Raw genomic sequence first — 20178 nt, 5'->3', positions numbered from 1 at the left:
CCATTGGGGAGCTGGCCTAGTTGGGCTGGCCTCCCATTCCCATTGGGGAGCTGGCATAGTTGGGCTGGCCTCCCATTCCCATTGGGGAGCTAGCATAGCTGGGCTGGCCTCCCGTTCCCATTGGGGGGCCTGTTCCCATTGGGGAGCTAGTATAGCTGGGCTGGCCTCCCGTTCCCATTGGGGAGCTGGCCTAGTTGGGTTGGCCTCCCGTTCCCATTGGGGAGCTGGCCTAGTTGGGCTGGCCTCCCGTTCCCATTGGGGAGCTGGCGTAGTTGGGCTGGCCTCCCGTTCCCATTGGGGAGCTGGCCTAGTTGGGCTGGCCTCCCGTTCCCATTGGGGACCTGGCCTAGTTGGGCTGGCCTCCCATTCCCATTATGGAGCTAGAATAGCTGGGCTGGCCTCCCGTTCCCATTGGGGAGCTGGCCTAGTTGGGCTGGCCTCCCGTTCCCACTGGGGAGCTGGCCTAGTTGAGCTGGCCTCCCATTCCCATTGGGGAGCTGGCATAGTTGGGCTGGCCTCCCATTCCCATTGGTGAGCTAGCATAGCTGGGCTGGCCTCCCGTTCCCATTGGGGGGCCTGTTCCCATTGGGGAGCTAGTATAGCTGGGCTGGCCTCCCGTTCCCATTGGGGAGCTGGCCTAGTTGGGCTGGCCTCCCGTTCCCATTGGGGAGCTGGCCTAGTTGGGCTGGCCTCCCGTTCCCATTGGAGAGCTGGCCTAGTTGGGCTGGCCTCCCGTTCCCATTGGGGAGCTGGCCTAGTTGGGCTGGCCTCCTATTCCCATTGGGGAGCTAGAATAGCTGGGCTGGCCTCCCATTCCCATTGGGGAGCTGGCCTAGTTGGGCTGGCCTCCCGTTCCCATTGGGGAGCTGGCCTAGTTGGGCTGGCCTCCCATTCCCATTGTGGAGCTGTCACAGCTGGGCTGGCCTCCCGTTCCCATTGGGGAGCTGGTCTAGTTAGGCTGGCCTCCCGTTCCCATTGGGGAGCTGGCCTAGTTGGGCTGAACTCCCTTTCCCACTGGGGAGCTGGATTAGTTGGGCTGGCCTCCCGTTCCCACTGGGGAGCTGGCCTAGTTGAGCTGGCCTCCCGTTCCTACTGGGAAGCTGGCCTAGTTGGGCTGGCCTCCCGTTCCCATTGGGGAGCTGGCCTATTTGGGCTGGCCTCCCGTTCCCATTGGGGAGCTGGCCTAGTTGGGCTGGCCTCCCGTTTCCATTAGGGAGTTGGCCTACTTGGGCTGGCCTCCCGTTCCCATTGGGGAGCTGGCCTAGTTGGGCTGGCCTCCCGTTCCCACCGGGGAGCTGGCCTAATTGGGCTGGCCTCCCGTTCCCACTGGGGAGCTGGCCTAGTTGGGCTGGCCTCCCGTTCCCATTGGGGAGCTGGCCTAGCTGGGCTGGCCTCCCGTTCCCATTGGGGAGCTGGCCTAGTTTGGCTGGCCTCCCATTCCCACAGGGGAGCTGCCCTAGTTGGGCTGGCCTCCCGTTCCCATTGGGGAGCTGGCCTAGTTGGGCTGGCCTCCCGTTCCCATTGGGGAGCTGGCCTAGCTGGGCTGGCCTCCCGTTCCCATTGGGGGGCCTGTTCCCATTGGGGAGCTAGTATAGCTGGGCTGGCCTCCCGTTCCCATTGGGGAGCTGGCCTAGTTGGGCTGGCCTCCCGTTCCCATTGGGGAGCTGGCCTAGTTGGGCTGGCCTCCCGTTCCCATTGGAGAGCTGGCCTAGTTGGGCTGGCCTCCCATTCCCATTGGGGAGCTGGCCTAGTTGGGCTGGCCTCCTATTCCCATTGGGGAGCTAGAATAGCTGGGCTGGCCTCCCGTTCCCATTGGGGAGCTGGCCTAGTTGGGCTGGCCTCCCGTTTCCATTGGGGAGCTGGCCTAGTTGGGCTGGCCTCCCATTCCCATTGGGTAGCTGGCACAGCTGGGCTGGTGTCCCGTTCCCATTGGGAGCTGGCCTAGTTGGGCTGGCCTCCCGTTCCTATTAGGGAGTTGGCCTACTTGAGCTGGCCTCCCGTTCCCATTAGGGAGTTGGCCTACTTGGGCTGGCCTCCCGTTCCCATTGGGGAGCTGGCCTAGTTGGGCTGGCCTCCCGTTCCCACTGGGGAGCTGGCCTAGTTGGGCTGGCCTCCCGTTCCTACTGGGGAGCTGGCCTAGTTGAGCTGGCCTCCCGTTCCCACTGGGAAGCTGGCCTAGTTGGGCTGGCCTCCCGTTCCCACTGGGGAGCTGGCCTAGTTGGGCTGGCCTCCCGTTCCCATTGGGGAGCTGGCCTAGTTGGGCTGGCCTCCCGTTCCCATTGGGGAGCTGGCCTAGTTGGGCTGGCGTCCCGTTCCCACTTGGGAGCTGGCCTAGTTGGGCTGGCCTCCCGTTCCCATTGGGAAGCTGGCCTAGTTGGGCTGGCCTCCCGTTCCCACTGGGGAGCTGGCCTAGTTGGGCTGGCGACCCGTTCCCACTGGGGAGCTGGCCTAGTTGGTCTGGCCTCCCGTTCCCATTGGGGAGCTGGCTTAGTTTGGGCTGGCCTCCCGTTCCCATTGGGGAGCTGGCCTAGTTGGGCTGGCCTCCCGTTCCCATTGGGGAGCTGGCCTAGTTGGGCTGGCCTCCCATTCCCATTGGGGAGCTGGCCTAGTTGGGCTGGCCTCCTATTCCCATTGGGGAGCTAGAATAGCTGGGCTGGCCTCCCGTTCCCATTGGGGAGCTGGCCTAGTTGGGCTGGCCTCCCGTTTCCATTGGGGAGCTGGCCTAGTTGGGCTGGCCTCCCATTCCCATTGGGTAGCTGGCACAGCTGGGCTGGTGTCCCGTTCCCATTGGGAGCTGGCCTAGTTGGGCTGGCCTCCCGTTCCTATTAGGGAGTTGGCCTACTTGAGCTGGCCTCCCGTTCCCATTAGGGAGTTGGCCTACTTGGGCTGGCCTCCCGTTCCCATTGGGGAGCTGGCCTAGTTGGGCTGGCCTCCCGTTCCCACTGGGGAGCTGGCCTAGTTGGGCTGGCCTCCCGTTCCTACTGGGGAGCTGGCCTAGTTGAGCTGGCCTCCCGTTCCCACTGGGAAGCTGGCCTAGTTGGGCTGGCCTCCCGTTCCCACTGGGGAGCTGGCCTAGTTGGGCTGGCCTCCCGTTCCCATTGGGGAGCTGGCCTAGTTGGGCTGGCCTCCCGTTCCCATTGGGGACCTGGCCTAGTTGGGCTGGCCTCCCATTCCCATTGGGGAGATGGCTTAGTTGGGCTGGCCTCCCGTTCCCATTGGGGAGCTGGTCTAGTTGGGCTGGCCTCCCATTCCCATTGGGGAGATGGCTTAGTTGGGCTGGCCTCCCGTTCCCATTGGGGAGCTGGTTTAGTTGGGCTGGCCTCCCGTTCCCATTGGGGAGCTGGCCTAGTTGGGCTGGCCTCCCATTCCCATTGGGGAGCTGGCATAGTTGGGCTGGCCTCCCATTCCCATTGGGGAGCTAGCATAGCTGGGCTGGCCTCCCGTTCCCATTGGGGGGCCTGTTCCCATTGGGGAGCTAGTATAGCTGGGCTGGCCTCCCGTTCCCATTGGGGAGCTGGCCTAGTTGGGTTGGCCTCCCGTTCCCATTGGGGAGCTGGCCTAGTTGGGCTGGCCTCCCGTTCCCATTGGGGAGCTGGCGTAGTTGGGCTGGCCTCCCGTTCCCATTGGGGAGCTGGCCTAGTTGGGCTGGCCTCCCGTTCCCATTGGGGACCTGGCCTAGTTGGGCTGGCCTCCCATTCCCATTATGGAGCTAGAATAGCTGGGCTGGCCTCCCGTTCCCATTGGGGAGCTGGCCTAGTTGGGCTGGCCTCCCGTTCCCACTTGGGAGCTGGCCTAGTTGAGCTGGCCTCCCATTCCCATTGGGGAGCTGGCATAGTTGGGCTGGCCTCCCATTCCCATTGGTGAGCTAGCATAGCTGGGCTGGCCTCCCGTTCCCATTGGGGGGCCTGTTCCCATTGGGGAGCTAGTATAGCTGGGCTGGCCTCCCGTTCCCATTGGGGAGCTGGCCTAGTTGGGCTGGCCTCCCGTTCCCATTGGGGAGCTGGCCTAGTTGGGCTGGCCTCCCGTTCCCATTGGAGAGCTGGCCTAGTTGGGCTGGCCTCCCGTTCCCATTGGGGAGCTGGCCTAGTTGGGCTGGCCTCCTATTCCCATTGGGGAGCTAGAATAGCTGGGCTGGCCTCCCATTCCCATTGGGGAGCTGGCCTAGTTGGGCTGGCCTCCCGTTCCCATTGGGGAGCTGGCCTAGTTGGGCTGGCCTCCCATTCCCATTGTGGAGCTGTCACAGCTGGGCTGGCCTCCCGTTCCCATTGGGGAGCTGGCCTAGTTAGGCTGGCCTCCCGTTCCCATTGGGGAGCTGGCCTAGTTGGGCTGGCCTCCCTTTCCCACTGGGGAGCTGGCCTAGTTGGGCTGGCCTCCCGTTCCCACTGGGGAGCTGGCCTAGTTGAGCTGGCCTCCCGTTCCCACTGGGAAGCTGGCCTAGTTGGGCTGGCCTCCCGTTCCCATTGGGGAGCTGGCCTATTTGGGCTGGCCTCCCGTTCCCATTGGGGAGCTGGCCTAGTTGGGCTGGCCTCCCGTTTCCATTAGGGAGTTGGCCTACTTGGGCTGGCCTCCCGTTCCCATTGGGGAGCTGGCCTAGTTGGGCTGGCCTCCCGTTCCCACCGGGGAGCTGGCCTAATTGGGCTGGCCTCCCGTTCCCACTGGGGAGCTGGCCTAGTTGGGCTGGCCTCCCGTTCCCATTGGGGAGCTGGCCTAGCTGGGCTGGCCTCCCGTTCCCATTGGGGAGCTGGCCTAGTTGGGCTGGCCTCCCATTCCCACAGGGGAGCTGCCCTAGTTGGGCTGGCCTCCCGTTCCCATTGGGGAGCTGGCCTAGTTGGGCTGGCCTCCCGTTCCCATTGGGGAGCTGGCCTAGCTGGGCTGGCCTCCCGTTCCCATTGGGGGGCCTGTTCCCATTGGGGAGCTAGTATAGCTGGGCTGGCCTCCCGTTCCCATTGGGGAGCTGGCCTAGTTGGGCTGGCCTCCCGTTCCCATTGGGGAGCTGGCCTAGTTGGGCTGGCCTCCCGTTCCCATTGGAGAGCTGGCCTAGTTGGGCTGGCCTCCCATTCCCATTGGGGAGCTGGCCTAGTTGGGCTGGCCTCCTATTCCCATTGGGGAGCTAGAATAGCTGGGCTGGCCTCCCGTTCCCATTGGGGAGCTGGCCTAGTTGGGCTGGCCTCCCGTTCCCATTGGGGAGCTGGCCTAGCTGGGCTGGCCTCCCGTTCCCATTGGGGAGCTGGCCTAGTTGGGCTGGCCTCCCATTCCCACAGGGGAGCTGCCCTAGTTGGGCTGGCCTCCCGTTCCCATTGGGGAGCTGGCCTAGTTGGGCTGGCCTCCCGTTCCCATTGGGGAGCTGGCCTAGCTGGGCTGGCCTCCCGTTCCCATTGGGGGGCCTGTTCCCATTGGGGAGCTAGTATAGCTGGGCTGGCCTCCCGTTCCCATTGGGGAGCTGGCCTAGTTGGGCTGGCCTCCCGTTCCCATTGGGGAGCTGGCCTAGTTGGGCTGGCCTCCCGTTCCCATTGGAGAGCTGGCCTAGTTGGGCTGGCCTCCCATTCCCATTGGGGAGCTGGCCTAGTTGGGCTGGCCTCCTATTCCCATTGGGGAGCTAGAATAGCTGGGCTGGCCTCCCGTTCCCATTGGGGAGCTGGCCTAGTTGGGCTGGCCTCCCGTTTCCATTGGGGAGCTGGCCTAGTTGGGCTGGCCTCCCATTCCCATTGGGTAGCTGGCACAGCTGGGCTGGTGTCCCGTTCCCATTGGGAGCTGGCCTAGTTGGGCTGGCCTCCCGTTCCTATTAGGGAGTTGGCCTACTTGAGCTGGCCTCCCGTTCCCATTAGGGAGTTGGCCTACTTGGGCTGGCCTCCCGTTCCCATTGGGGAGCTGGCCTAGTTGGGCTGGCCTCCCGTTCCCACTGGGGAGCTGGCCTAGTTGGGCTGGCCTCCCGTTCCTACTGGGGAGCTGGCTTAGTTGAGCTGGCCTCCCGTTCCCACTGGGAAGCTGGCCTAGTTGGGCTGGCCTCCCGTTCCCACTGGGGAGCTGGCCTAGTTGGGCTGGCCTCCCGTTCCCATTGGGGAGCTGGCCTAGTTGGGCTGGCCTCCCGTTCCCATTGGGGAGCTGGCCTAGTTGGGCTGGCGTCCCGTTCCCACTTGGGAGCTGGCCTAGTTGGGCTGGCCTCCCGTTCCCATTGGGAAGCTGGCCTAGTTGGGCTGGCCTCCCGTTCCCACTGGGGAGCTGGCCTAGTTGGGCTGGCGACCCTTTCCCACTGGGGAGCTGGCCTAGTTGGTCTGGCCTCCCGTTCCCATTGGGGAGCTGGCTTAGTTTGGGCTGGCCTCCCGTTCCCATTGGGGAGCTGGCCTAGTTGGGCTGGCCTCCCGTTCCCATTGGGGAGCTGGCCTAGTTGGGCTGGCCTCCCATTCCCATTGGGGAGCTGGCCTAGTTGGGCTGGCCTCCTATTCCCATTGGGGAGCTAGAATAGCTGGGCTGGCCTCCCGTTCCCATTGGGGAGCTGGCCTAGTTGGGCTGGCCTCCCGTTCCCATTGGGGAGCTGGCCTAGTTGGGCTGGCCTCCCATTCCCATTGGGGAGCTGGCACAGCTGGGCTGGTGTCCCGTTCCCATTGGGAGCTGGCCTAGTTGGGCTGGCCTCCCGTTCCTATTAGGGAGTTGGCCTACTTGAGCTGGCCTCCCGTTCCCATTAGGGAGTTGGCCTACTTGGGCTGGCCTCCCGTTCCCATTGGGGAGCTGGCCTAGTTGGGCTGGCCTCCCGTTCCCATTGGGGAGCTGGCCTAGTTGGGCTGGCCTCCCGTTCCCACTGGGGAGCTGGCCTAGTTGGGCTGGCCTCCCGTTCCTACTGGGGAGCTGGCCTAGTTGAGCTGGCCTCCCGTTCCCACTGGGAAGCTGGCCTAGTTGGGCTGGCCTCCCGTTCCCACTGGGGAGCTGGCCTAGTTGGGCTGGCCTCCCGTTCCCATTGGGGAGCTGGCCTAGTTGGGCTGGCCTCCCGTTCCCATTGGGGACCTGGCCTAGTTGGGCTGGCCTCCCATTCCCATTGGGGAGATGGCTTAGTTGGGCTGGCCTCCCGTTCCCATTGGGGAGCTGGTCTAGTTGGGCTGGCCTCCCATTCCCATTGGGGAGATGGCTTAGTTGGGCTGGCCTCCCGTTCCCATTGGGGAGCTGGTCTAGTTGGGCTGGCCTCCCGTTCCCATTGGGGAGCTGGCCTAGTTGGGCTGGCCTCCCATTCCCATTGGGGAGCTGGCATAGTTGGGCTGGCCTCCCATTCCCATTGGGGAGCTAGCATAGCTGGGCTGGCCTCCCGTTCCCATTGGGGGGCCTGTTCCTATTGGGGAGCTAGTATAGCTGGGCTGGCCTCCCGTTCCCATTGGGGAGCTGGCCTAGTTGGGTTGGCCTCCCGTTCCCATTGGGGAGCTGGCCAGGTTGGGCTGGCCTCCCGTTCCCATTGGGGAGCTGGCGTAGTTGGGCTGGCCTCCCGTTCCCATTGGGGAGCTGGCCAGGTTGGGCTGGCCTCCCGTTCCCATTGGGGACCTGGCCTAGTTGGGCTGGCCTCCCATTCCCATTATGGAGCTAGAATAGCTGGGCTGGCCTCCCGTTCCCATTGGGGAGCTGGCCTAGTTGGGCTGGCCTCCCGTTCCCATTGGGGAGATGGCCTAGTTGAGCTGGCCTCCCATTCCCATTGGGGAGCTGGCATAGTTGGGCTGGCCTCCCATTCCCATTATGGAGCTAGCATAGCTGGGCTGGCCTCCCGTTCCCATTGGGGAGCTGGCCTAGTTGGGCTGGCCTCCCGTTCCCATTGGGGAGATGGCCTAGTTGAGCTGGCCTCCCATTCCCATTGGGGAGCTGGCATAGTTGGGCTGGCCTCCCATTCCCATTGGTGAGCTAGCATAGCTGGGCTGGCCTCCCGTTCCCATTGGGGGGCCTGTTCCCATTGGGGAGCTAGTATAGCTGGGCTGGCCTCCCGTTCCCATTGGGGAGCTGGCCTAGTTGGGCTGGCCTCCCGTTCCCATTGGAGAGCTGGCCTAGTTGGGCTGGCCTCCCGTTCCCATTGGGGAGCTGGCCTAGTTGGGCTGGCCTCCTATTCCCATTGGGGAGCTAGAATAGCTGGGCTGGCCTCCCATTCCCATTGGGGAGCTGGCCTAGTTGGGCTGGCCTCCCGTTCCCATTGGGGAGCTGGCCTAGTTGGGCTGGCCTCCCATTCCCATTGTGGAGCTGTCACAGCTGGGCTGGTGTCCCGTTCCCATTGGGGAGCTGGCCTAGTTAGGCTGGCCTCCCGTTCCCATTGGGGAGCTGGCCTAGTTGGGCTGGCCTCCCTTTCCCACTGGGGAGCTGGCCTAGTTGGGCTGGCCTCCCGTTCCCACTGGGGAGCTGGCCTAGTTGAGCTGGCCTCCCGTTCCCACTGGGAAGCTGGCCTAGTTGGGCTGGCCTCCCGTTCCCACTGGGGAGCTGGCCTAGTTGGGCTGGCCTCCCGTTCCCATTGGGGAGCTGGCCTAGTTGGGCTGGCCTCCCGTTCCCATTGGGGAGCTGGCCTAGTTGGGCTGGCCTCCCGTTTCCATTAGGGAGTTGGCCTACTTGGGCTGGCCTCCCGTTCCCATTGGGGAGCTGGCCTAGTTGGGCTGGCCTCCCGTTCCCACCGGGGAGCTGGCCTAATTGGGCTGGCCTCCCGTTCCCACTGGGGAGCTGGCCTAGTTGGGCTGGCCTCCCGTTCCCATTGGGGAGCTGGCCTAGCTGGGCTGGCCTCCCGTTCCCATTGGGGAGCTGGCCTAGTTGGGCTGGCCTCCCATTCCCACAGGGGAGCTGCCCTAGTTGAGCTGGCCTCCCGTTCCCATTGGGGAGCTGGCGTAGTTGGGCTGGCCTCCCGTTCCCATTGGGGAGCTGGCCTAGTTGGGCTGGCCTCCCGTTCCCATTGGGGACCTGGCCTAGTTGGGCTGGCCTCCCATTCCCATTGGGGAGATGGCTTAGTTGGGCTGGCCTCCCGTTCCCATTGGGGAGCTGGTCTAGTTGGGCTGGCCTCCCGTTCCCATTGGGGAGCTGGCCTAGTTGGGCTGGCCTCCCATTCCCATTGGGGAGCTGGCATAGTTGGGCTGGCCTCCCATTCCCATTGGGGAGCTAGCATAGCTGGGCTGGCCTCCCGTTCCCATTGGGGGGCCTGTTCCCATTGGGGAGCTAGTATAGCTGGGCTGGCCTCCCGTTCCCATTGGGGAGCTGGCCTAGTTGGGTTGGCCTCCCGTTCCCATTGGGGAGCTGGCCTAGTTGGGCTGGCCTCCCGTTCCCATTGGGGAGCTGGCGTAGTTGGGCTGGCCTCCCGTTCCCATTGGGGAGCTGGCCTAGTTGGGCTGGCCTCCCGTTCCCATTGGGGACCTGGCCTAGTTGGGCTGGCCTCCCATTCCCATTATGGAGCTAGAATAGCTGGGCTGGCCTCCCGTTCCCATTGGGGAGCTGGCCTAGTTGGGCTGGCCTCCCGTTCCCACTGGGGAGCTGGCCTAGTTGAGCTGGCCTCCCATTCCCATTGGGGAGCTGGCATAGTTGGGCTGGCCTCCCATTCCCATTGGTGAGCTAGCATAGCTGGGCTGGCCTCCCGTTCCCATTGGGGGGCCTGTTCCCATTGGGGAGCTAGTATAGCTGGGCTGGCCTCCCGTTCCCATTGGGGAGCTGGCCTAGTTGGGCTGGCCTCCCGTTCCCATTGGGGAGCTGGCCTAGTTGGGCTGGCCTCCCGTTCCCATTGGAGAGCTGGCCTAGTTGGGCTGGCCTCCCGTTCCCATTGGGGAGCTGGCCTAGTTGGGCTGGCCTCCTATTCCCATTGGGGAGCTAGAATAGCTGGGCTGGCCTCCCATTCCCATTGGGGAGCTGGCCTAGTTGGGCTGGCCTCCCGTTCCCATTGGGGAGCTGGCCTAGTTGGGCTGGCCTCCCATTCCCATTGTGGAGCTGTCACAGCTGGGCTGGCCTCCCGTTCCCATTGGGGAGCTGGCCTAGTTAGGCTGGCCTCCCGTTCCCATTGGGGAGCTGGCCTAGTTGGGCTGGCCTCCCTTTCCCACTGGGGAGCTGGCCTAGTTGGGCTGGCCTCCCGTTCCCACTGGGGAGCTGGCCTAGTTGAGCTGGCCTCCCGTTCCCACTGGGAAGCTGGCCTAGTTGGGCTGGCCTCCCGTTCCCATTGGGGAGCTGGCCTATTTGGGCTGGCCTCCCGTTCCCATTGGGGAGCTGGCCTAGTTGGGCTGGCCTCCCGTTTCCATTAGGGAGTTGGCCTACTTGGGCTGGCCTCCCGTTCCCATTGGGGAGCTGGCCTAGTTGGGCTGGCCTCCCGTTCCCACCGGGGAGCTGGCCTAATTGGGCTGGCCTCCCGTTCCCACTGGGGAGCTGGCCTAGTTGGGCTGGCCTCCCGTTCCCATTGGGGAGCTGGCCTAGCTGGGCTGGCCTCCCGTTCCCATTGGGGAGCTGGCCTAGTTGGGCTGGCCTCCCATTCCCACAGGGGAGCTGCCCTAGTTGGGCTGGCCTCCCGTTCCCATTGGGGAGCTGGCCTAGTTGGGCTGGCCTCCCGTTCCCATTGGGGAGCTGGCCTAGCTGGGCTGGCCTCCCGTTCCCATTGGGGGGCCTGTTCCCATTGGGGAGCTAGTATAGCTGGGCTGGCCTCCCGTTCCCATTGGGGAGCTGGCCTAGTTGGGCTGGCCTCCCGTTCCCATTGGGGAGCTGGCCTAGTTGGGCTGGCCTCCCGTTCGCATTGGAGAGCTGGCCTAGTTGGGCTGGCCTCCCATTCCCATTGGGGAGCTGGCCTAGTTGGGCTGGCCTCCTATTCCCATTGGGGAGCTAGAATAGCTGGGCTGGCCTCCCGTTCCCATTGGGGAGCTGGCCTAGTTGGGCTGGCCTCCCGTTTCCATTGGGGAGCTGGCCTAGTTGGGCTGGCCTCCCATTCCCATTGGGTAGCTGGCACAGCTGGGCTGGTGTCCCGTTCCCATTGGGAGCTGGCCTAGTTGGGCTGGCCTCCCGTTCCTATTAGGGAGTTGGCCTACTTGAGCTGGCCTCCAGTTCCCATTAGGGAGTTGGCCTACTTGGGCTGGCCTCCCGTTCCCATTGGGGAGCTGGCCTAGTTGGGCTGGCCTCCCGTTCCCACTGGGGAGCTGGCCTAGTTGGGCTGGCCTCCCGTTCCTACTGGGGAGCTGGCCTAGTTGAGCTGGCCTCCCGTTCCCACTGGGAAGCTGGCCTAGTTGGGCTGGCCTCCCGTTCCCACTGGGGAGCTGGCCTAGTTGGGCTGGCCTCCCGTTCCCATTGGGGAGCTGGCCTAGTTGGGCTGGCCTCCCGTTCCCATTGGGGACCTGGCCTAGTTGGGCTGGCCTCCCATTCCCATTGGGGAGATGGCTTAGTTGGGCTGGCCTCCCGTTCCCATTGGGGAGCTGGTCTAGTTGGGCTGGCCTCCCATTCCCATTGGGGAGATGGCTTAGTTGGGCTGGCCTCCCGTTCCCATTGGGGAGCTGGTCTAGTTGGGCTGGCCTCCCGTTCCCATTGGGGAGCTGGCCTAGTTGGGCTGGCCTCCCATTCCCATTGGGGAGCTGGCATAGTTGGGCTGGCCTCCCATTCCCATTGGGGAGCTAGCATAGCTGGGCTGGCCTCCCGTTCCCATTGGGGGGCCTGTTCCCATTGGGGAGCTAGTATAGCTGGGCTGGCCTCCCGTTCCCATTGGGGAGCTGGCCTAGTTGGGTTGGCCTCCCGTTCCCATTGGGGAGCTGGCCTAGTTGGGCTGGCCTCCCGTTCCCATTGGGGAGCTGGCGTAGTTGGGCTGGCCTCCCGTTCCCATTGGGGAGCTGGCCTAGTTGGGCTGGCCTCCCGTTCCCATTGGGGACCTGGCCTAGTTGGGCTGGCCTCCCATTCCCATTATGGAGCTAGAATAGCTGGGCTGGCCTCCCGTTCCCATTGGGGAGCTGGCCTAGTTGGGCTGGCCTCCCGTTCCCACTGGGGAGCTGGCCTAGTTGAGCTGGCCTCCCATTCCCATTGGGGAGCTGGCATAGTTGGGCTGGCCTCCCATTCCCATTGGTGAGCTAGCATAGCTGGGCTGGCCTCCCGTTCCCATTGGGGGGCCTGTTCCCATTGGGGAGCTAGTATAGCTGGGCTGGCCTCCCGTTCCCATTGGGGAGCTGGCCTAGTTGGGCTGGCCTCCCGTTCCCATTGGGGAGCTGGCCTAGTTGGGCTGGCCTCCCGTTCCCATTGGAGAGCTGGCCTAGTTGGGCTGGCCTCCCGTTCCCATTGGGGAGCTGGCCTAGTTGGGCTGGCCTCCTATTCCCATTGGGGAGCTAGAATAGCTGGGCTGGCCTCCCATTCCCATTGGGGAGCTGGCCTAGTTGGGCTGGCCTCCCGTTCCCATTGGGGAGCTGGCCTAGTTGGGCTGGCCTCCCATTCCCATTGTGGAGCTGTCACAGCTGGGCTGGCCTCCCGTTCCCATTGGGGAGCTGGTCTAGTTAGGCTGGCCTCCCGTTCCCATTGGGGAGCTGGCCTAGTTGGGCTGAACTCCCTTTCCCACTGGGGAGCTGGATTAGTTGGGCTGGCCTCCCGTTCCCACTGGGGAGCTGGCCTAGTTGAGCTGGCCTCCCGTTCCTACTGGGAAGCTGGCCTAGTTGGGCTGGCCTCCCGTTCCCATTGGGGAGCTGGCCTATTTGGGCTGGCCTCCCGTTCCCATTGGGGAGCTGGCCTAGTTGGGCTGGCCTCCCGTTTCCATTAGGGAGTTGGCCTACTTGGGCTGGCCTCCCGTTCCCATTGGGGAGCTGGCCTAGTTGGGCTGGCCTCCCGTTCCCACCGGGGAGCTGGCCTAATTGGGCTGGCCTCCCGTTCCCACTGGGGAGCTGGCCTAGTTGGGCTGGCCTCCCGTTCCCATTGGGGAGCTGGCCTAGCTGGGCTGGCCTCCCGTTCCCATTGGGGAGCTGGCCTAGTTTGGCTGGCCTCCCATTCCCACAGGGGAGCTGCCCTAGTTGGGCTGGCCTCCCGTTCCCATTGGGGAGCTGGCCTAGTTGGGCTGGCCTCCCGTTCCCATTGGGGAGCTGGCCTAGCTGGGCTGGCCTCCCGTTCCCATTGGGGGGCCTGTTCCCATTGGGGAGCTAGTATAGCTGGGCTGGCCTCCCGTTCCCATTGGGGAGCTGGCCTAGTTGGGCTGGCCTCCCGTTCCCATTGGGGAGCTGGCCTAGTTGGGCTGGCCTCCCGTTCCCATTGGAGAGCTGGCCTAGTTGGGCTGGCCTCCCATTCCCATTGGGGAGCTGGCCTAGTTGGGCTGGCCTCCTATTCCCATTGGGGAGCTAGAATAGCTGGGCTGGCCTCCCGTTCCCATTGGGGAGCTGGCCTAGTTGGGCTGGCCTCCCGTTTCCATTGGGGAGCTGGCCTAGTTGGGCTGGCCTCCCATTCCCATTGGGTAGCTGGCACAGCTGGGCTGGTGTCCCGTTCCCATTGGGAGCTGGCCTAGTTGGGCTGGCCTCCCGTTCCTATTAGGGAGTTGGCCTACTTGAGCTGGCCTCCCGTTCCCATTAGGGAGTTGGCCTACTTGGGCTGGCCTCCCGTTCCCATTGGGGAGCTGGCCTAGTTGGGCTGGCCTCCCGTTCCCACTGGGGAGCTGGCCTAGTTGGGCTGGCCTCCCGTTCCTACTGGGGAGCTGGCCTAGTTGAGCTGGCCTCCCGTTCCCACTGGGAAGCTGGCCTAGTTGGGCTGGCCTCCCGTTCCCACTGGGGAGCTGGCCTAGTTGGGCTGGCCTCCCGTTCCCATTGGGGAGCTGGCCTAGTTGGGCTGGCCTCCCGTTCCCATTGGGGAGCTGGCCTAGTTGGGCTGGCGTCCCGTTCCCACTTGGGAGCTGGCCTAGTTGGGCTGGCCTCCCGTTCCCATTGGGAAGCTGGCCTAGTTGGGCTGGCCTCCCGTTCCCACTGGGGAGCTGGCCTAGTTGGGCTGGCGACCCGTTCCCACTGGGGAGCTGGCCTAGTTGGTCTGGCCTCCCGTTCCCATTGGGGAGCTGGCTTAGTTTGGGCTGGCCTCCCGTTCCCATTGGGGAGCTGGCCTAGTTGGGCTGGCCTCCCGTTCCCATTGGGGAGCTGGCCTAGTTGGGCTGGCCTCCCATTCCCATTGGGGAGCTGGCCTAGTTGGGCTGGCCTCCTATTCCCATTGGGGAGCTAGAATAGCTGGGCTGGCCTCCCGTTCCCATTGGGGAGCTGGCCTAGTTGGGCTGGCCTCCCGTTTCCATTGGGGAGCTGGCCTAGTTGGGCTGGCCTCCCATTCCCATTGGGTAGCTGGCACAGCTGGGCTGGTGTCCCGTTCCCATTGGGAGCTGGCCTAGTTGGGCTGGCCTCCCGTTCCTATTAGGGAGTTGGCCTACTTGAGCTGGCCTCCCGTTCCCATTAGGGAGTTGGCCTACTTGGGCTGGCCTCCCGTTCCCATTGGGGAGCTGGCCTAGTTGGGCTGGCCTCCCGTTCCCACTGGGGAGCTGGCCTAGTTGGGCTGGCCTCCCGTTCCTACTGGGGAGCTGGCCTAGTTGAGCTGGCCTCCCGTTCCCACTGGGAAGCTGGCCTAGTTGGGCTGGCCTCCCGTTCCCACTGGGGAGCTGGCCTAGTTGGGCTGGCCTCCCGTTCCCATTGGGGAGCTGGCCTAGTTGGGCTGGCCTCCCGTTCCCATTGGGGACCTGGCCTAGTTGGGCTGGCCTCCCATTCCCATTGGGGAGATGGCTTAGTTGGGCTGGCCTCCCGTTCCCATTGGGGAGCTGGTCTAGTTGGGCTGGCCTCCCATTCCCATTGGGGAGATGGCTTAGTTGGGCTGGCCTCCCGTTCCCATTGGGGAGCTGGTTTAGTTGGGCTGGCCTCCCGTTCCCATTGGGGAGCTGGCCTAGTTGGGCTGGCCTCCCATTCCCATTGGGGAGCTGGCATAGTTGGGCTGGCCTCCCATTCCCATTGGGGAGCTAGCATAGCTGGGCTGGCCTCCCGTTCCCATTGGGGGGCCTGTTCCCATTGGGGAGCTAGTATAGCTGGGCTGGCCTCCCGTTCCCATTGGGGAGCTGGCCTAGTTGGGTTGGCCTCCCGTTCCCATTGGGGAGCTGGCCTAGTTGGGCTGGCCTCCCGTTCCCATTGGGGAGCTGGCGTAGTTGGGCTGGCCTCCCGTTCCCATTGGGGAGCTGGCCTAGTTGGGCTGGCCTCCCGTTCCCATTGGGGACCTGGCCTAGTTGGGCTGGCCTCCCATTCCCATTATGGAGCTAGAATAGCTGGGCTGGCCTCCCGTTCCCATTGGGGAGCTGGCCTAGTTGGGCTGGCCTCCCGTTTCCATTGGGGAGCTGGCCTAGTTGGGCTGGCCTCCCATTCCCATTGGGTAGCTGGCACAGCTGGGCTGGTGTCCCGTTCCCATTGGGAGCTGGCCTAGTTGGGCTGGCCTCCCGTTCCTATTAGGGAGTTGGCCTACTTGAGCTGGCCTCCCGTTCCCATTAGGGAGTTGGCCTACTTGGGCTGGCCTCCCGTTCCCATTGGGGAGCTGGCCTAGTTGGGCTGGCCTCCCGTTCCCACTGGGGAGCTGGCCTAGTTGGGCTGGCCTCCCGTTCCTACTGGGGAGCTGGCCTAGTTGAGCTGGCCTCCCGTTCCCACTGGGAAGCTGGCCTAGTTGGGCTGGCCTCCCGTTCCCACTGGGGAGCTGGCCTAGTTGGGCTGGCCTCCCGTTCCCATTGGGGAGCTGGCCTAGTTGGGCTGGCCTCCCGTTCCCATTGGGGAGCTGGCCTAGTTGGGCTGGCGTCCCGTTCCCACTTGGGAGCTGGCCTAGTTGGGCTGGCCTCCCGTTCCCATTGGGAAGCTGGCCTAGTTGGGCTGGCCTCCCGTTCCCACTGGGGAGCTGGCCTAGTTGGGCTGGCGACCCGTTCCCACTGGGGAGCTGGCCTAGTTGGTCTGGCCTCCCGTTCCCATTGGGGAGCTGGCTTAGTTTGGGCTGGCCTCCCGTTCCCATTGGGGAGCTGGCCTAGTTGGGCTGGCCTCCCGTTCCCATTGGGGAGCTGGCCTAGTTGGGCTGGCCTCCCATTCCCATTGGGGAGCTGGCCTAGTTGGGCTGGCCTCCTATTCCCATTGGGGAGCTAGAATAGCTGGGCTGGCCTCCCGTTCCCATTGGGGAGCTGGCCTAGTTGGGCTGGCCTCCCGTTTCCATTGGGGAGCTGGCCTAGTTGGGCTGGCCTCCCATTCCCATTGGGTAGCTGGCACAGCTGGGCTGGTGTCCCGTTCCCATTGGGAGCTGGCCTAGTTGGGCTGGCCTCCCGTTCCTATTAGGGAGTTGGCCTACTTGAGCTGGCCTCCCGTTCCCATTAGGGAGTTGGCCTACTTGGGCTGGCCTCCCGTTCCCATTGGGGAGCTGGCCTAGTTGGGCTGGCCTCCCGTTCCCACTGGGGAGCTGGCCTAGTTGGGCTGGCCTCCCGTTCCTACTGGGGAGCTGGCCTAGTTGAGCTGGCCTCCCGTTCCCACTGGGAAGCTGGCCTAGTTGGGCTGGCCTCCCGTTCCCACTGGGGAGCTGGCCTAGTTGGGCTGGCCTCCCGTTCCCATTGGGGAGCTGGCCTAGTTGGGCTGGCCTCCCGTTCCCATTGGGGACCTGGCCTAGTTGGGCTGGCCTCCCATTCCCATTGGGGAGATGGCTTAGTTGGGCTGGCCTCCCGTTCCCATTGGGGAGCTGGTCTAGTTGGGCTGGCCTCCCATTCCCATTGGGGAGATGGCTTAGTTGGGCTGGCCTCCCGTTCCCATTGGGGAGCTGGTTTAGTTGGGCTGGCCTCCCGTTCCCATTGGGGAGCTGGCCTAGTTGGGCTGGCCTCCCATTCCCATTGGGGAGCTGGCATAGTTGGGCTGGCCTCCCATTCCCATTGGGGAGCTAGCATAGCTGGGCTGGCCTCCCGTTCCCATTGGGGGGCCTGTTCCCATTGGGGAGCTAGTATAGCTGGGCTGGCCTCCCGTTCCCATTGGGGAGCTGGCCTAGTTGGGTTGGCCTCCCGTTCCCATTGGGGAGCTGGCCTAGTTGGGCTGGCCTCCCGTTCCCATTGGGGAGCTGGCGTAGTTGGGCTGGCCTCCCGTTCCCATTGGGGAGCTGGCCTAGTTGGGCTGGCCTCCCGTTCCCATTGGGGACCTGGCCTAGTTGGGCTGGCCTCCCATTCCCATTATGGAGCTAGAATAGCTGGGCTGGCCTCCCGTTCCCATTGGGGAGCTGGCCTAGTTGGGCTGGCCTCCCGTTCCCACTTGGGAGCTGGCCTAGTTGAGCTGGCCTCCCATTCCCATTGGGGAGCTGGCATAGTTGGGCTGGCCTCCCATTCCCATTGGTGAGCTAGCATAGCTGGGCTGGCCTCCCGTTCCCATTGGGGGGCCTGTTCCCATTGGGGAGCTAGTATAGCTGGGCTGGCCTCCCGTTCCCATTGGGGAGCTGGCCTAGTTGGGCTGGCCTCCCGTTCCCATTGGGGAGCTGGCCTAGTTGGGCTGGCCTCCCGTTCCCATTGGAGAGCTGGCCTAGTTGGGCTGGCCTCCCGTTCCCATTGGGGAGCTGGCCTAGTTGGGCTGGCCTCCTATTCCCATTGGGGAGCTAGAATAGCTGGGCTGGCCTCCCATTCCCATTGGGGAGCTGGCCTAGTTGGGCTGGCCTCCCGTTCCCATTGGGGAGCTGGCCTAGTTGGGCTGGCCTCCCATTCCCATTGTGGAGCTGTCACAGCTGGGCTGGCCTCCCGTTCCCATTGGGGAGCTGGCCTAGTTGGGCTGGCCTCCCTTTCCCACTGGGGAGCTGGCCTAGTTGGGCTGGCCTCCCGTTCCCACTGGGGAGCTGGCCTAGTTGAGCTGGCCTCCCGTTCCCACTGGGAAGCTGGCCTAGTTGGGCTGGCCTCCCGTTCCCATTGGGGAGCTGGCCTATTTGGGCTGGCCTCCCGTTCCCATTGGGGAGCTGGCCTAGTTGGGCTGGCCTCCCGTTTCCATTAGGGAGTTGGCCTACTTGGGCTGGCCTCCCGTTCCCATTGGGGAGCTGGCCTAGTTGGGCTGGCCTCCCGTTCCCACCGGGGAGCTGGCCTAATTGGGCTGGCCTCCCGTTCCCACTGGGGAGCTGGCCTAGTTGGGCTGGCCTCCCGTTCCCATTGGGGAGCTGGCCTAGCTGGGCTGGCCTCCCGTTCCCATTGGGGAGCTGGCCTAGTTGGGCTGGCCTCCCATTCCCACAGGGGAGCTGCCCTAGTTGGGCTGGCCTCCCGTTCCCATTGGGGAGCTGGCCTAGTTGGGCTGGCCTCCCGTTCCCATTGGGGAGCTGGCCTAGCTGGGCTGGCCTCCCGTTCCCATTGGGGGGCCTGTTCCCATTGGGGAGCTAGTATAGCTGGGCTGGCCTCCCGTTCCCATTGGGGAGCTGGCCTAGTTGGGCTGGCCTCCCGTTCCCATTGGGGAGCTGGCCTAGTTGGGCTGGCCTCCCGTTCCCATTGGAGAGCTGGCCTAGTTGGGCTGGCCTCCCATTCCCATTGGGGAGCTGGCCTAGTTGGGCTGGCCTCCTATTCCCATTGGGGAGCTAGAATAGCTGGGCTGGCCTCCCGTTCCCATTGGGGAGCTGGCCTAGTTGGGCTGGCCTCCCGTTCCCATTGGGGAGCTGGCCTAGCTGGGCTGGCCTCCCGTTCCCATTGGGGAGCTGGCCTAGTTGGGCTGGCCTCCCATTCCCACAGGGGAGCTGCCCTAGTTGGGCTGGCCTCCCGTTCCCATTGGGGAGCTGGCCTAGTTGGGCTGGCCTCCCGTTCCCATTGGGGAGCTGGCCTAGCTGGGCTGGCCTCCCGTTCCCATTGGGGGGCCTGTTCCCATTGGGGAGCTAGTATAGCTGGGCTGGCCTCCCGTTCCCATTGGGGAGCTGGCCTAGTTGGGCTGGCCTCCCGTTCCCATTGGGGAGCTGGCCTAGTTGGGCTGGCCTCCCGTTCCCATTGGAGAGCTGGCCTAGTTGGGCTGGCCTCCCATTCCCATTGGGGAGCTGGCCTAGTTGGGCTGGCCTCCTATTCCCATTGGGGAGCTAGAATAGCTGGGCTGGCCTCCCGTTCCCATTGGGGAGCTGGCCTAGTTGGGCTGGCCTCCCGTTTCCATTGGGGAGCTGGCCTAGTTGGGCTGGCCTCCCATTCCCATTGGGTAGCTGGCACAGCTGGGCTGGTGTCCCGTTCCCATTGGGAGCTGGCCTAGTTGGGCTGGCCTCCCGTTCCCATTGGGGACCTGGCCTAGTTGGGCTGGCCTCCCATTCCCATTATGGAGCTAGAATAGCTGGGCTGGCCTCCCGTTCCCATTGGGGAGCTGGCCTAGTTGGGCTGGCCTCCCGTTCCCACTTGGGAGCTGGCCTAGTTGAGCTGGCCTCCCATTCCCATTGGGGAGCTGGCATAGTTGGGCTGGCCTCCCATTCCCATTGGTGAGCTAGCATAGCTGGGCTGGCCTCCCGTTCCCATTGGGGGGCCTGTTCCCATTGGGGAGCTAGTATAGCTGGGCTGGCCTCCCGTTCCCATTGGGGAGCTGGCCTAGTTGGGCTGGCCTCCCGTTCCCATTGGGGAGCTGGCCTAGTTGGGCTGGCCTCCCGTTCCCATTGGAGAGCTGGCCTAGTTGGGCTGGCCTCCCGTTCCCATTGGGGAGCTGGCCTAGTTGGGCTGGCCTCCTATTCCCATTGGGGAGCTAGAATAGCTGGGCTGGCCTCCCATTCCCATTGGGGAGCTGGCCTAGTTGGGCTGGCCTCCTATTCCCATTGGGGAGCTAGAATAGCTGGGCTGGCCTCCCGTTCCCATTGGGGAGCTGGCCTAGTTGGGCTGGCCTCCCATTCCCATTGGGGAGCTAGTATAGCTGGGCTGGCCTCCCGTTCCCATTGGGGAGCTGGCCTAGTTGGGCCGGCCTCCCGTTCCCATTGGGGAGCTGGCCTAGTTGGGCTGGCCTCCCGTTCCCATTGGGGAGCTGGCGTAGTTGGGCTGGCCTCCCGTTCCCATTGGGGAGCTGGCCTAGTTGGGCTGGCCTCCCGTTCCCATTGGGGACCTGGCCTAGTTGGGCTGGCCTCCCATTCCCATTATGGAGCTAGAATAGCTGGGCTGGCCTCCCGTTCCCATTGGGGAGCTGGCCTAGTTGGGCTGGCCTCCCGTTCCCACTTGGGAGCTGGCCTAGTTGAGCTGGCCTCCCATTCCCATTGGGGAGCTGGCATAGTTGGGCTGGCCTCCCATTCCCATTGGTGAGCTAGCATAGCTGGGCTGGCCTC

This window comes from Salvelinus fontinalis, chromosome 27, assembly GCF_029448725.1.
Source record: "Salvelinus fontinalis isolate EN_2023a chromosome 27, ASM2944872v1, whole genome shotgun sequence".
In the NCBI taxonomy this organism is placed as follows: Eukaryota; Metazoa; Chordata; class Actinopteri; order Salmoniformes; family Salmonidae; genus Salvelinus; species Salvelinus fontinalis.
Note: the sequence above shows the minus strand (reverse complement) of the source record.